Source organism: Dipteris shenzhenensis, chromosome 22, assembly GCF_047967505.1.
Source record: "Dipteris shenzhenensis isolate YYH24624 ecotype China chromosome 22, Dip_SZ_1.0, whole genome shotgun sequence".
In the NCBI taxonomy this organism is placed as follows: domain Eukaryota; kingdom Viridiplantae; phylum Streptophyta; class Polypodiopsida; order Gleicheniales; family Dipteridaceae; genus Dipteris; species Dipteris shenzhenensis.
The window spans coordinates 27,480,802-27,495,128 of NC_141617.1; the positions used below are offsets into that span (position 1 = coordinate 27,480,802).

The window sequence follows — 14,327 nt, forward strand, 5'->3', positions numbered from 1 at the left end:
CATGAAGGTCAATCTCCCAATCTCAAGAATAATGCAAACCAAACGTGAGAGTACCATGTACATGTCTAAGAACCCTTTTGGCTGCATTTCAACGTGATTGTGGGACAATGCCTAAACTAATGGAGTAGCCTTATAGGATAGGCAATGTCAAGCCTCGTAGAGCACAAATAAATGAGGTTGCCCACTTACTATCTATCAAGCGTACCTTCAAATTATCCAGTTGTGAGCTTGAGGCCTATTGGAAGTTGACCAAACAGGACACGGGAGTTAGCTCATACAAACTGGAGGAGCAAAACTTCATTCAACAACAATCAAAAGTATGAAATCTTGGGTTATGTATGAAGCCCCAAACTAGCGTAACTAAATTAACTGAGGTAGAGTTAGTTTACATAACCATACCATTGCAATATTCCTGCAAAACTCTGCTCAATGGTAAGGCTAAGTACTCTGGAAACGTCTTAGTAGGACTTTCGATACCTAAAGTACCTGGTTGCACAAATTGAATATGGCAACCTATGGGAGTACAAATAAAAAACAATATATTTTCAACTCTTAAACTCTCATATTATCATGTCATAAAAGGTCAAAGATACATGCCTTAGTAGATGTCCCACCTTCTTAAGCAAGAAAAAGATACAAGATAAAATAGCCTTAGTAACAAACTTCAAAATTGAGATACTAGAACGAAGCTCATAGAAGACTGTCCACTTTAAATACTAGATCTAGCTCATAGAAGACTTTGTCCACTCTAACAAGGAAATTTAGTGTAGGGGGACGAATCTGTGATAAGACAAAATGAAAACACCACAATTAACACATCATGAAAAAGTCACAAACTGTACTTTGCAGAAATCAAAAGTCTTTTGAGGTAAGGAGACTGGATTTCTCGAAACTCAGAACCTTGTTCAGTAAAGCACACATGGTCCCAACTCACTTTCAGCCGTTCATTCTCCTGGTCCGAGTCCACTTCACCTATGTTTCTGCCATGCTAGCATCAAGTCAGAGGGATAAACGCTACCATAGTTACAATAGGATTACCAATAGTCCACACAAGAACACTTTCTGTTCTTGAAGATATGAAAGCGGTTAGCATCTCTAACGAGAATGGTTCACAGCTCTAATTTGGATATTGCAAACACGAAGATTTTTTACAACACGCATGGGTACATCCTTGGGTGTACTAATCGGGGCACAAGCAATAGCCAACTTCTCACTGTGCCCACATAACTCAAATTCCTTTAGATTATTAGATATGTCCTGGGGTAGCCAATGCAAATCCGGTATATATCCTTCTTCCCTTATTTTGAAAGAAAGATATTCTAACTTTGTATATATATAATTTCTTTGGGAATTTCTTGTATCCCCTATCAAGAATGAATGCATAATTCCATCAACGTTAGTCCAACTCTGTCCTGGCTTCTTCCATGCTGCTTCTTTTGATCTCATTAGCTCAACCGGCTTAGCATCCTCTTGCATGTGAGCCTCTGCATAGATGTTAGACATCAAGACATAAGCTGTAGCATCCTCTTTATCCAAATCCACTGCATGTTCAAAGGCCCACCTTCCAAGCTCCACATTCCCCCACTTCCAACAAGCACCCAACATAGTATGCCACAACACAAGATTAGGACTTAATGGCATCCTCTTTATCATCATTTCTGCCTTCTCTAACTGGCCTGCACGGCCAAGGAGACCAATCATGCAATTGTGGTGTTCGATAGTTGGTGTGATGCCATAGTCTTTGCTCATTGACTCAAAGTACATCTGGCCCTTCTCCACTAGACCTGTGTGACAGCATACAGTAAGAATGCTAAGGAATGTGAGCCCATTTGGTTGTATGTCTTCTGCTCTCATTCTGTAAAGCATATGAAAAACCTTTTCACTCTCAGCTAGCTGGGCATACCCTGCGATAAGTGCATTCCACGACACTGCATCTCGAACTGAAAGTTTGTCGAACACTTCCTGTGCATTTGCAAGCAAGCAACACTTGGCATACATATCAACCAAGGTGTTACCAACAAAAGGATCTCTTTCCAACAGCCCCTTCATCACAATCTCAGCATGTATTTCTCGGCCCTTGTGTATGCCTCCTATGCTGCCACAAGCTTTCAAGCTGCAAACAAATGTGACAGCATCAGGAGAAACTCCATCCAATTGCATCTGTTCGAAACAGCTCAGAGAATCCTGACAGAGATCATGTTCAGCATACCCTGCAATAAGTGCATTCCACAAGACTGCATTTCGAATTCGAAGTTTGTCAAACACTTCCTGTGCTTTTGCAAGCAAGCCACACTTGGCATACATATCAACCAAGGTGTTACCAACAAAAGGATCTCTTTCCGACAACCCCTTTCTTGCAAGCTCAGCATGTATTTCTCGGCTCTTGTCTATGGCTCCTGTGCTGCCACAAGCTTTTAAGCTGCAAACACTGCAATAAGTGCATTCCACGAGACTACATTTCGAATTGGAAGTTTGTCGAAGACTTCCTGTGCTTTTGTGATTAAGCCACATTTGGCATACATATCAACCAAGGTGGTGCCAACAAAAGGGTCTCTTTCCAACAACCCCTTTTCCACAATCTCAGCATGTATTTCTCGGCCCTTGTCTATGGCTCCTATGCTGCCACAAGCTTTCAAGCTGCAAATAAATGTGACCGCATCAGGAGATACACCCTCCAATTGCATCTGTGCAAAACAGTTCAATGCATCCTGACCAAGGTCATGTTCAGCATACCCTGCGATAAGTGCATTCCAGGAGACTGCACTTCGACTTGGAAGTTTGTCAAACACTTCCTGTGCTTTTGCAAGCAAGCCACACTTGGCATACATATCAACCAAGGTGTTACGGACAAAAGGATTTCTTTCCCACAACCCGATTCTCGCAATCTCAGCATGTATTCCTTGGCCCTTGTCTATGGCTCCTATGCTGCCACAAGCTTTCAAGATGCAAACAAATGTGACTGCATCAGGAGAGACACCCTCCAATTCCAAGGTCATGGTCAGCATACCCTCCGATAAGTGCATTCCAAGAGAATGCATCTCGAAGTGGAAGTTTGTCGAACACTTCCTGTGCATTTGCAAGCAAGCCACACTTGGCATACATATCAACCAACGTGCTACCAACAAAAGGATCTATTTCCAACCACCCCATTCTCGCAATCTGAGCATGTATTTTCTTTATCTTTCAGCCTGGCACAAGCCTTTAGTAAGGCCACGAACGTATACCCACTAGGATGTACACAATGCTCCTGCCTTTTTTCGTGTAGTACGAAGGCATGCAGTAACTCCCCACATTCAATATAACCTGTAATGAGAGAAGTCCAGGAATACTCATTCCGATCAACCAATCTATCAAAAACCTGCTGGGCATCACGCATGCATCCAACTTCCACCAACATTGGGACGACGTAGTTCCCGAGTGACTTATGACCTTCCAGCCCCCTTTTGCGCAGGTAGGCATGCAAGCGCAGGGCATACGCTGGAATTTTGTGTTTTCTGCACTTGCGCAAGATACATGTCAAGTTGTCAACCGAAGCGGATGGGGCATGTGTTCCAAAGAAGCGAGTGCCTCGTCTAAGCTAAGCTCTGGCAGTTGTGCCGTGGGGCTGTGCATGACGTTGTCTGAAGTCTCCATTCTCAGGAGCGTGCGTTTAACCCAACGTGGATTGTCTACAAGTGAGAATTCAATCCACAACTAAAGCAGGATTGAGTTCAGCTCGTCGTACACGCACTTGGTTGTTTCGATTGTTAAAAATTGGGAGGGATCGGCGAAGTACTCCTTCCATAATCGCTCACTACTCGATCTGTCTGCTTTTGCAGAAGCGTGTGGGATGTGATTTGCGGAGGCAAGTAAAGCATTGGGTAGTTGGCAAAGTGCGACGACAGACAGACAACATGCGAAATGAACTGAACTGAGAAATCAACAAGAACTCACATTTCAATGGAATTTTTGAAGCGAAGAAGACAAGGAGCGGAGGAGGAGAAAGGACAAGTCATCCAAACCCTCTTGGCTATTGACATTGGAACGGACTTATGACTCTAACGTAGACACGATGTACACAAGCGCATTCAATTCATGGGAATAGGCTTTGGTGCATTCCTATTAGTCGAGGGGCGACACCGGCACAGTGAAAAATTAACCTAGGTACAACACACACTTTTGCAAAGGCAGTGAATTAACATAAGCTGGAATTAAGAATTCAAGAAGGTTCGTCGAAGGAGAATTCGAGAAAATTCGTTGGAGTGTACGCATTGATGGAGAAGGCTGAGGGTAGGCGAGGCGGAAGAAGGCAGCGAGAACGAAGGGAGGAGGTACGGGACAGAGAATTAATTGTCTTCTAACGACTAATTAATTTTCTATCTCTTGGCTTACTCTCCCACCCAAACCTCTCAAGCAACCTCCCACTTGAACCTCCTGAAATTTTGTTCACAAAATTGGGAATCGGATGCAAGTGATTCAAGCTGGGAATCGCTGTTAGAGTATGAGTTAGGAATTTTGGAAGTAGAGGGAGCCATTAGGAATCAATATATTTGTGTGAACACAAGATCATGGATGCCCGAGGCGGATGGGTCCATTCGCTTCTTGTTGTTGTGGAATGATGCATCCATATCTTGGTTGCTAATAATCTTAGAAAGCTTAGATGGATTCTTGGTGTCTGTTATCTTAGAAAGCTCAGATGGATTTCAGTCAGGCACACATGATCTTATGAGCATGTTTCTTGTTTTCGCAAAGGACAAGGGATGTGTAAATCAAAGGAGCATTGATCAATATAACCTCACTAAGGAAGGTACATGTGGAAGATCACAGACCTTTTGCAGTTTACAATTACAAAAGGTCTCGAGGGACATATTTCTCATCTCATGTGCACATGAATTCAGCCATACGTAACTTTAGACGATTGGGACTCACCTTAGGCACTCATCAAGGACACTTACAGAGGATGGTTAATAAACCAACAGATCGCATAAGCCTTCTTTCCTCAAAAATCACAGCAATGGTGCTATGCTTGTTTTGATGTCCCATTTCACAATGCTACTCCTATGTTGATGTCCAATTTCATTTTGCATCGCAATGGCATAAGACACTATGATGTAGTAGAGAGACGTGCTTCAAGGAGTTTGGAGAATGAGTGAAGCACTGGATGCTCAAAGAACCACACTCTTTAGTAGTAGAGGGCTATGCAAGCTTGGGCCTACTGACTTTTAGAAGACATTTTGCCTTTTCATTGTCAAAAAGTTCAAGAATGGAGCCTATATTGTAGGGCACAACTTCTATGCTACAACCATTTCTATCGACAGAAAAGCTTATCCCCAACCCCGCTATTAAAAAACAACACCTCGTTGAGGCACAACTGCTGGTACGAGATTGTCAAGAGAAATTTGAGCAGCATCTCAAGGTGGACAAAATCCATCCAAACTATCAAGCCCTTAGTCCTCTCCCATCTTAGAAAAGGTGGACGAGGAAGGATCGGGTGGCTCGTCAGTTGGGGCGTTCTCTCTTAAGGCACAAAATATTCGAAGAGGACCCCACATCGCATCAAGCTGCATAAGAGGACCATTTTTCCTTCTATGGCTTTAAAGAGCCACAATCAATAAGCTGAGAGCCTATCACCCAACCTCGAGATGTGACCAGCCTAGCCACATTCTTATCCATAGAGGTAAAAATGCCTATCACAACCCTACTAAGAGGGAATTCCATCCTTTGGAGAGATCTCTCTGAGTAGATGAATGGACAAATGATCACCCTTGAGGAGGGCCCACCGAGGTAGTGGAAGCCCTTGTGGAAGAGTCGAATCTTCTCAAGATACGATTAATAAATTAGGCCAGTACTTTGAAAGTTATGACACCAATGATGTACTCATTGGATTTGGATTTCCACTTTGAAAGTTATGACACATAATCCATCCAGGATCACCTACCAAACTAAGGGTGCCACGGAAATCTTGGATGGAGGTGGAGGGGTGAGCATAGTCACAAAACAGTGCTTGGTCAAGTGGGGATGGCCCGAGATTGAGAGTACCAATTTGGTAGTCAAGCAGGCGGATGGAGTCATAGCCCAACCAATGGGAGTGTTGAGGGATATCAAGATCAAGACCTTCAGACTCACCTACTATTTATGGTTCGTTGTTATGGATTTCCATGGCCAACCAAATAGTTATGACATTATACTAGGAAGTCCCTTTATGCGCATGGCAGGGCTGCTCCATGACTAGTCCTCCAATTGAATCTATCTACACAAAGACAAGAAAATTATGAGGGTCGACCTCGAAGACCCACCCTAACCTATTTGTGACTAAGTACAACACCACACAACAGACCACCTCCGTAAATGTATTCCAAGTCTACAACAAGAAGGATGTAGGAGAGGATTGGGATGAACAATGGTATGCTCCGTAGCTAGAGCCCGAGTTCTCCCAAAATTGGATTCATGTCCTTGTGACCATAGACGTGGTTGAGAAGATAGGAACACAGATGGCGGCATATGATCCTAAAGTGCCCAAGGCTATAGTCCCACTTAATATGATTAATGTCTTGAGGGAACCGAAAGATAGAGAGGGAATAAGGAAGGTCAAGACTGACCTCCATTGGTTGAGGTATGTCGGTGCTATCACAACACAGCGAGCCAGGTTGTTGTCTCTATGCCAACATGGACTTAAGTAGCATAGAATGTGTGTGTAGAGTAGCGGCAAAGCTCCGCATGTACTTGCATAAGGCTAGAATAATCTATCTTAGGAATCCTCAACATGCATGTTCTACATGCAACTCCTACATGCATATTCTACATGCAAGTTCTACATACGATTCCTACATGCACCTTCTACATGCAACTCCTACATGCAAGTCCTACATGCAACTCCTACATGCATGTTCTACGTGTAGTTCTTACATGCAACTCCTACATGCGACATGCAATGCCTGCATGCAACTTCTATATGTGCATCCTAGATGCAAGTTCTACATGTAGAGAGAGAATGTCTTACAATTCCTATATGCAGAGAGAGAAGCTCTCCAACTTGTATATATACCCCATAATTGAATAAATCCCACACTCTTTGGGGCATTCTGTTGAGTTCTACTTTGGTGTTTCATGCAATTGTCTCCAAGTGTCCATGATCCCTTGCACTCCACGTCCAAAAGCATGTCCTAACCTTGCCTCCTACTCCCCTCTCCTCTAACCATGCAACTCCTCCTCTCCCTCTCCTCCATCCTTGCACCTCCTCTCATACAACCATGATCGATGTTTTCTTACCACACTTAAGCCTTCGCCTCTCACTAAAATATGACCCAAGGTCCTAAGCTACACTTATACTACAAATGACGACACCGATATATCTGTAGGTAACAAAAAGCCTTGGAACCCTACATAGCTAGAACACCCTGCTCTTCTTGTAGAGGGCTGTGGGAGAGATCCACCCAGGTTAGATAGGCTAAAGGACCCCTTAGGATCCCTAAAGGTAGAGGAAGCCCCTCTACCAACAACTAAGGCCCCTCTAGAAGCCAAAGCCCCGTAGGATGATAAGGTCCCAAGGGCCAAAGACAAGAAGACTTCTCCCAAGGAGAAGCAACCCGAACTAAAAGGCTTGGAGGATGGTGAAGCAAAAGGGGCTTACCTACACTAGGTCTCCACACCCTAAGCCTACACAATCCAAGACCGTAGGATAGTTCCCAAGCAAACCAAGAGGGCTTCTTAGGAGGGAAACTAGTATGGTTATGACGATGGATCTAAACTCAAGGAAGTAGTCCTTGCTTCAAAGGATGAAGACCCTAAACCGGTCTACATAGCCGATGACCTTACAATCAGGCAAGAAGAGGTCCTGATTGTCCTTCTATGAGAATACGAGAACTGCTTTGCTTGGAAGTATATCGACATGAAGGGCATGCCCCCCAAGGTTGTGCAACATACCATCCCAATGATGGATGCCATCAGACCGGTGAGGAAAAGGCCCTACCCCACGAATCCCAAATAAGCGATGATTGTGAGGGAGGAAATACAAAAATTCATTGATGTGGGATTCATCTAGGAGATTGAACATACAAATTTGGTGTCCCCATTGTCATTTTTTGAAACAGAATCACAAAATTCGTGTATATGTGTTGATTTGAAAAAGGTCAATGCGGCGACACATAAGGACCATTATCTTGCTGTCCTTTACAAAGCATGTGCTAGAGAGGGTTGAAAGGAAGAAAATGTATAACTTCCTGGATGGATTCTCTTGGTACAATAAAGTATCCATAGCACCAGCAAATCAACATAAGACATCATTCACCATGGATTTGGGAGTATACGCTTCTAGGATGATGCTCTTTGGGCTCACCAATGCTCCCACTACATTGCAACGGTTGATGATCAGAGCCATCAAAGAGTATTTAAGGATTTCTTAGAGGTGTTTTTGGACAACCTGTGCATATATTATGCATGGAATAACCACCTCGAATATCTCAAACTTATTTTTGGAGGTGTTGCCTCTATAAGATTTCTCTCAATCCTCTCAAGTGCCAATTTTGGGTTAAACACGGCGTAATATTAGGCCATGTTGTATCCAAGAATGGGATTTGTATGGATTACAATAAGATCAAGCTCATCTTAGAGCTACCACCCCCCACCAGTGCTAAGGATGTGAAGCGATTTATCAGGCATACAAGATACTATCATAAGTTCATTTATAGCTATGCCAAGATTGCTCACTACCTATACAACCTGTTAATTGTATTCAACTGGATGGAGTTTTGCCAAGCCTCCTAAGAGACTCTCAAACTAGTCCTTGCTTTTGCTCCTATCTTATGAGCACCAAACTGGACTGTAACATTTCATGTGCACATATTTGCTTCAAATTTTGCAATAAGGTGTTTGTTGGCATAGCCAAGAGAGTATAACCTAGACTATCCTATATACTTTGCAAGTTGCCAACCAAATGATATAGAGATCAACAACATGACTACTATAGAGAGGAAAGGCCTCACAATGGTCTACTCGCTAAAGAAATTTTGTCACTACTTGCTGGCAAAAAAATCTTTGTGGACCACCAGGCACTCTTTACCTACTAAATGAACCCTGCATGACTGTATGCATCTAGATGCTCATCCTTTTAGAATTCGATTTCACTATGGCAATCTACAAGGGACGCACCCATTTCATGATGGATCATATGTTCCGCATCCCAAATGAAGATCCCACAACTGAGGTGAATGATGATCCCCCAGATTCCCCATTATTCCTTATAGACCTAATACTAAAATGGGCTCAAGAGGTTGGTTATTTCTTGGCCAATGCGTTTCCACAAGACAAGGCCCTTAACAAAGACAAGGCTTGAAAACTCATAAAGATGCAACACCTTACCAATTAATAGCCGGATAGTTACATCGAATGGGTAAGAATGACATAATGTGATGCTATGTCCACGAAGATAAATTCATCAAGGTGTTGAATAAAGACCATTTGGGCATCATAGGAGGTCACTTCACAGGAGAGCTCACGGCCCATAAGGTGCTACAAGGACCATGGTGGACCACTTTCTTTGCTGATGCATCTTGTGGTCGTAGCCAACTTGTTGCTCCACCTTCTCAAAGCAGTTCAATTCCACACCAACTAGGTGGATTATTTCTACACAAAGATGGACCTCTAGTGCCACAAGCCATAGCAAAAGATAGGAAGCCCAGTGCTGTACATGCCTATCATCAAGACCAACTAGTCGGCAGATCATTATGGAGTAGCACACTGTACTTCACAGTGGGCCCAGCTAGTACCACCTTCAGTTCTCTCAACCAATGAGGAACAAGAACACTATCAAAGGTAACAAAAATAATCTAGGGATGCCTCCATATGAGGTGAACACACAATGAAAAGGCTCCAGTGATGACAGAATTAGCAATGCCCTCCTCCACCAATTGGATTGAAGTGCAGGAAGCCTTGGGGCATTGTGCCAACCCCACATACAGCTCATCTGCCAAATACAAGCAACTAAAGGAGCAAGCACTAGATCAAGCCACTCTAATGGAGGAGCAGTTCATGGATTTCCTTGTTCTAGCCACTCGGATGGGCCACAATATTTTCAAGAGTCATCAAGAGACTATCACAGTGGAAGCCGTGGCTCGTGCACAAGCACAACAAAGAATCCATAAGCACACCCAGGATCTTGATTTATAGAGGGGTTGAGTGTTAAGCCTCCAAGAAATTGGGGAAGTCCTGGAAGAGGCTGCCAGAAAGGATCGGGCAATACATCATTGTAGGAGCAAAACAAAGCTCTCAAAAAGGAGCTATCACTAGAAATGGTGAGGGCAGATACACTTCTTATCCAAAGTGCCAAAGCCGAGTAGGACCTAAAATAGTGCAGGATGGATGTTGAGAAGACCAGGTAGCCTTGCATAAGCAAAACGAGTCCCTCCACAATGCCCTCTGAGAACACAGCTGGAAAAATACAACCAACTCTTCCACCAACTTGAAATGGCCAAAACACAATAATGTGAAGAAATTGAACTCGATAGTCAAAAGCAAGTCAGAGTATAAGTAGGTTCTAGAGGCTTCCACTGACCTAAGCACCCACAACATAGAACCCCACATGATGGAAGATGCCTTCCACTTTCACTACACTATCCTTAAGGTAGCCTCCATTCAATATCATCTTCACCTCACCAACCCACTTCCTCCAACCTACAATTTTTATGTAATGCGCCATAATTCTCTCCACACACAACCCATTTTATGTACGCCATTCTATGGGCTATCCATAGGTGCCACTTATTCCTTGGTATGTGCCTTGTAGGCCTAGTTATAGTCAATTAGGACTATTGATACAGTTAGTACATGTACCACCTAGGTCAGTTAGGACACTTAGTCCAATTAGGGCAGCTAGCCCTAGGATTTTGTTATGTTGGCTCCCTCTTGAGCCTCTACTTTCAGTTTTGTAGCAATCTATTATAGTATCTTGGTTTTATCCTTCTCTCCATTTTTGAGCTTCCATTGCTTGCCATAGCCAATAGCGGTATCAGAGCAGGTCAGGAATCCATTCCCTCAGCCATTTACAACTTTTCCAGGCTATTTGGCAACCTCCTGAGCCCTCATTCCTACTAGTTTTGCTGGTTTCTACACACTCGTGAGTGTTTGAAACTTCTCCAAGCACTTCTGTCATGAAAACCCTGATCTTGACGCAAGAAGACTGCATTTTGGAGCATCCACCGCGAAGGGAGCCACATTTTGAGGCAAAGGGAGCTGTTTTTTCTCAGTTTTGACCTCACACGTGTGGCAGCTACTTGCTGTACGAAATCTATACAGTTGTATAGCACCTTCTGTTCACAAGTGTGACTATAGATTTCTATACGGAGTCTATACGACCATCCGTACAGTTTGTATAGGTTGTATGGACCTACTGCGTCTATTTTTACTGCATCGACAAGCTATACAAACCTATTGGATGTGCTTTTACTGCACCGAAGGGTTGTTTGGACCTGCCTTAAGTTTGTGCCTACATTTTGGAGGTGTTTCTTACTGCCTCATGCTGCGTGCTGGCTGTTGAAGCTCTTTGGAGATTGCTAAAGTGATCTGGAGATCTCTCCTTGAGCCCTTTTTTCTTCCATTGGCTATTCTTTGCCTTGGGCTGCGAGTACCCATCCATTGGGATCACTCTTCTCTCATTTCTAAGTGCTCTCCTCCTTGTGGGAGCACTCTTCTCTCATTTCTAAGTGCTCCTCGTGGGAGCACTTTCTCTTGCTGTAATTCTCATTTCTAAGTGCTCCTCGTGGGAGCACTTTCTCTTGTTGTAATTCTCATTTCTAGCCCTCTTTTGCTCTCATTTTCACCTCTCCTTCAAGGGTGAATCTCTCTGCTCGCATTCAAAGCTTTTTTCACTGCTATCCTTTTGAGCTACATCATTGGGTAAGCCATTGTTGCATTGGTTTTTTCCCAATTTCTGCTTCATTTGCATTTTGGAAAGGCCCCGTGTTGCCTTAGAAGGCCTCGCTTTGCCTTTTGGGGATTTTTCTTGCAATAGCTACACCTTGGGATAGCAGAATCTCTTGCAAGGAAAAGCTTTGAAGCTTGAGCAGAATTTGTCACTTGATTTTGAGAGGTTGCCTTTCTCTCATTTGCTTTGCCAGTTGGTGCATTTGTCTTGAATTTCAGTACCATGACTAGCAACAAGGATGATTTGTTTGGGATGCTTGGGGCTTATCCCATGTGGTCATACATAATGGGACATGTTTTGGTTGCCAAAAATCTATGGCATATTGTTTCACGTTCTAAGGCCAAGCCTACATGTAATGTCGCTTCTAGTGCTACACCTACTACCTCGGGTTCTTCTTCTAGTGATGGGTCTTCAGGTGATGGTTCTAATGCTACTTCTAGAACCCGTGGAGCTATTGTTACAGGTGCTTTGCCTCCTACACAGGAGCAAATTCAATGGGATGGTCCTGATGCCAAAGCACATGCCTTGATTGCTCTTTCAGTGAAATGGGTTATTATCTGCCAAATCTGCTCTTGCAAGACTGCTAAGCAAGCATGGGATCATCTTGCATCTTTGTATCAAGTGCGGAATGAGGCGAGGGTTGCCTATCTCCGCAAGCAGGTGAAAGATTTGAAGCTTGATGAGGTTGGAAACATGGATGCCTATCTCACTAATGTGAAGGATTTGAAAAAGCAATTGCTTCTAAGGTTGAAGCCTATACTGTTTGGGACATATCAGAGGAAGCTAAGGATATATCCTTTTGGGAATTCTCCCTCATGTTATCCCCTAGGCGTATCAATGTATTGCTACAAAGCTCAAACGATGTGGGATTCATAGCAAATAGATGATCATGTAGCTTAGCATCCCCTAGCCCTATGAGCTCATCCTCTCGTGGGGTTCACATCATGAGTTCAAATATTTAATCTTGGCAATACAATCCCTTAAGGACTCACTCTCCTTTTACTTTATCTCACAAAGCTGGTTAATTGGGATTCACTTGGGACCACTGGGGGCAAACCCCACAATGAAAGATTTACGCAATGTGTCCCAATTTATCTTCTCCTTAGGGCTTAAATCTCTGAACCATTGTCCATCCTTGCCATCAAGGATTAAACCAAAAGCATTACTCTTGTCTAGATCTCCAATATCACTAAATGTCTCACAGATTTGTTCAAATCTCTCCTTCTCCTAGAAACTTGGTGATTAGCTTAGAGATTGTGGTAGGCTTGCCCCTTGAGGGCTTGGTATCCCTTCTCCAAAACATTGGTGGAGGAGCGGTGGCCCCCCTTTCTAATGCTTGCACTAGGATTCTCATAGCGGTGGCCCCCCTCCTCCTCCTTCCTAGCGGTGGAGGAGCGGTTGGGATGGGAGGATCCAAGCCCACTAGGCATTTGCATTGTGACTTGGGTTGGGCTAGGCCTAATAGGTTAGACTAGAGGTCCTATAGGGAGTGGTATGTTCCCTACAAGCATGGGCCTATAAACGGTAGTTGTCGGGCATGCAATATCTCCCATGTTTTGTTGTCAAGGAGGATTCATAGGGGCTCCTAAGGTGGAGGTTCTTAATTGTGGGCCTTCAAGGTTACTCCTTTGCCCCCTTTGTTCTAGCATTCGGGACCTTTGTGTGAACCTGGGTCCAAATCCATCCCATAGGATTGTCGATCATCAAAGAATCGGTATGATTGGCATTGATTGCTAGAAGGCATAGTGGGACTTGATTCTCTAAGTATTGCTTGTAATATTGGTGGTTGGGCCGACATTTGAGGCTCTATTGTTACCCTAGTTTGCCCCGCAAATGGGTTTAGCAATTCAATTGGGTCTGTCAATCCAAACCTTCCCATGATATTCGAAAAGGTTTCCCTTAATCTAGTTATTGTTGTAGATGGGGTAGGAGAGTGGAGATCATTGGGGATGGAGTTTAGAGCCACTGAGGCTGTAACATTAGAGGGTTCACCCAACTCTCCATCCTGACTCATGGACTCTTTCAAGCTAGATAATTCATATGGTGATGGTCCTTACAACGAGTGAGAACCGACTTTTGAGCTTGCTGATCCTGAGGATGCCAAGCTAGGTATGAAGGCCAACAAGATGGTATTTGAGGCATTGTCTTCAAGCTCAAGGTGAGCTTGTAGTACTCTTTTTAATCTCAAGATCATGTGTTCATTGGCACAGTTGAGGCCCCAATTGTAGGTTGAGTTTGGCAACGTGGGGTCAAGGGGTGGCAACCCCTTGTGGCTTCTCGGTGCCATAGTAGGGTATGATCCAAGGATGCCTATGACTAAAGCTCTAGTGATCAGATTAAAAATCACTAGAGCCATCTACTTGACAAGCCTTCAGTGAGGCTACCCAGGGGAATGAAGCTGAGCAAACAACCCTTTAGATGGTAAAATGGT

The 14,327-nt window shown here is 43.7% G+C and overlaps 1 pseudogene; it reads right to left on the bottom strand.

The window, feature by feature from the left end:
- Positions 1-828: 828 nt before the first annotated feature.
- LOC147887954 (pentatricopeptide repeat-containing protein At3g12770-like) lies at positions 829-3,784 on the bottom strand (annotated as a pseudogene).
- Positions 3,785-14,327: the final 10,543 nt, after the last annotated feature.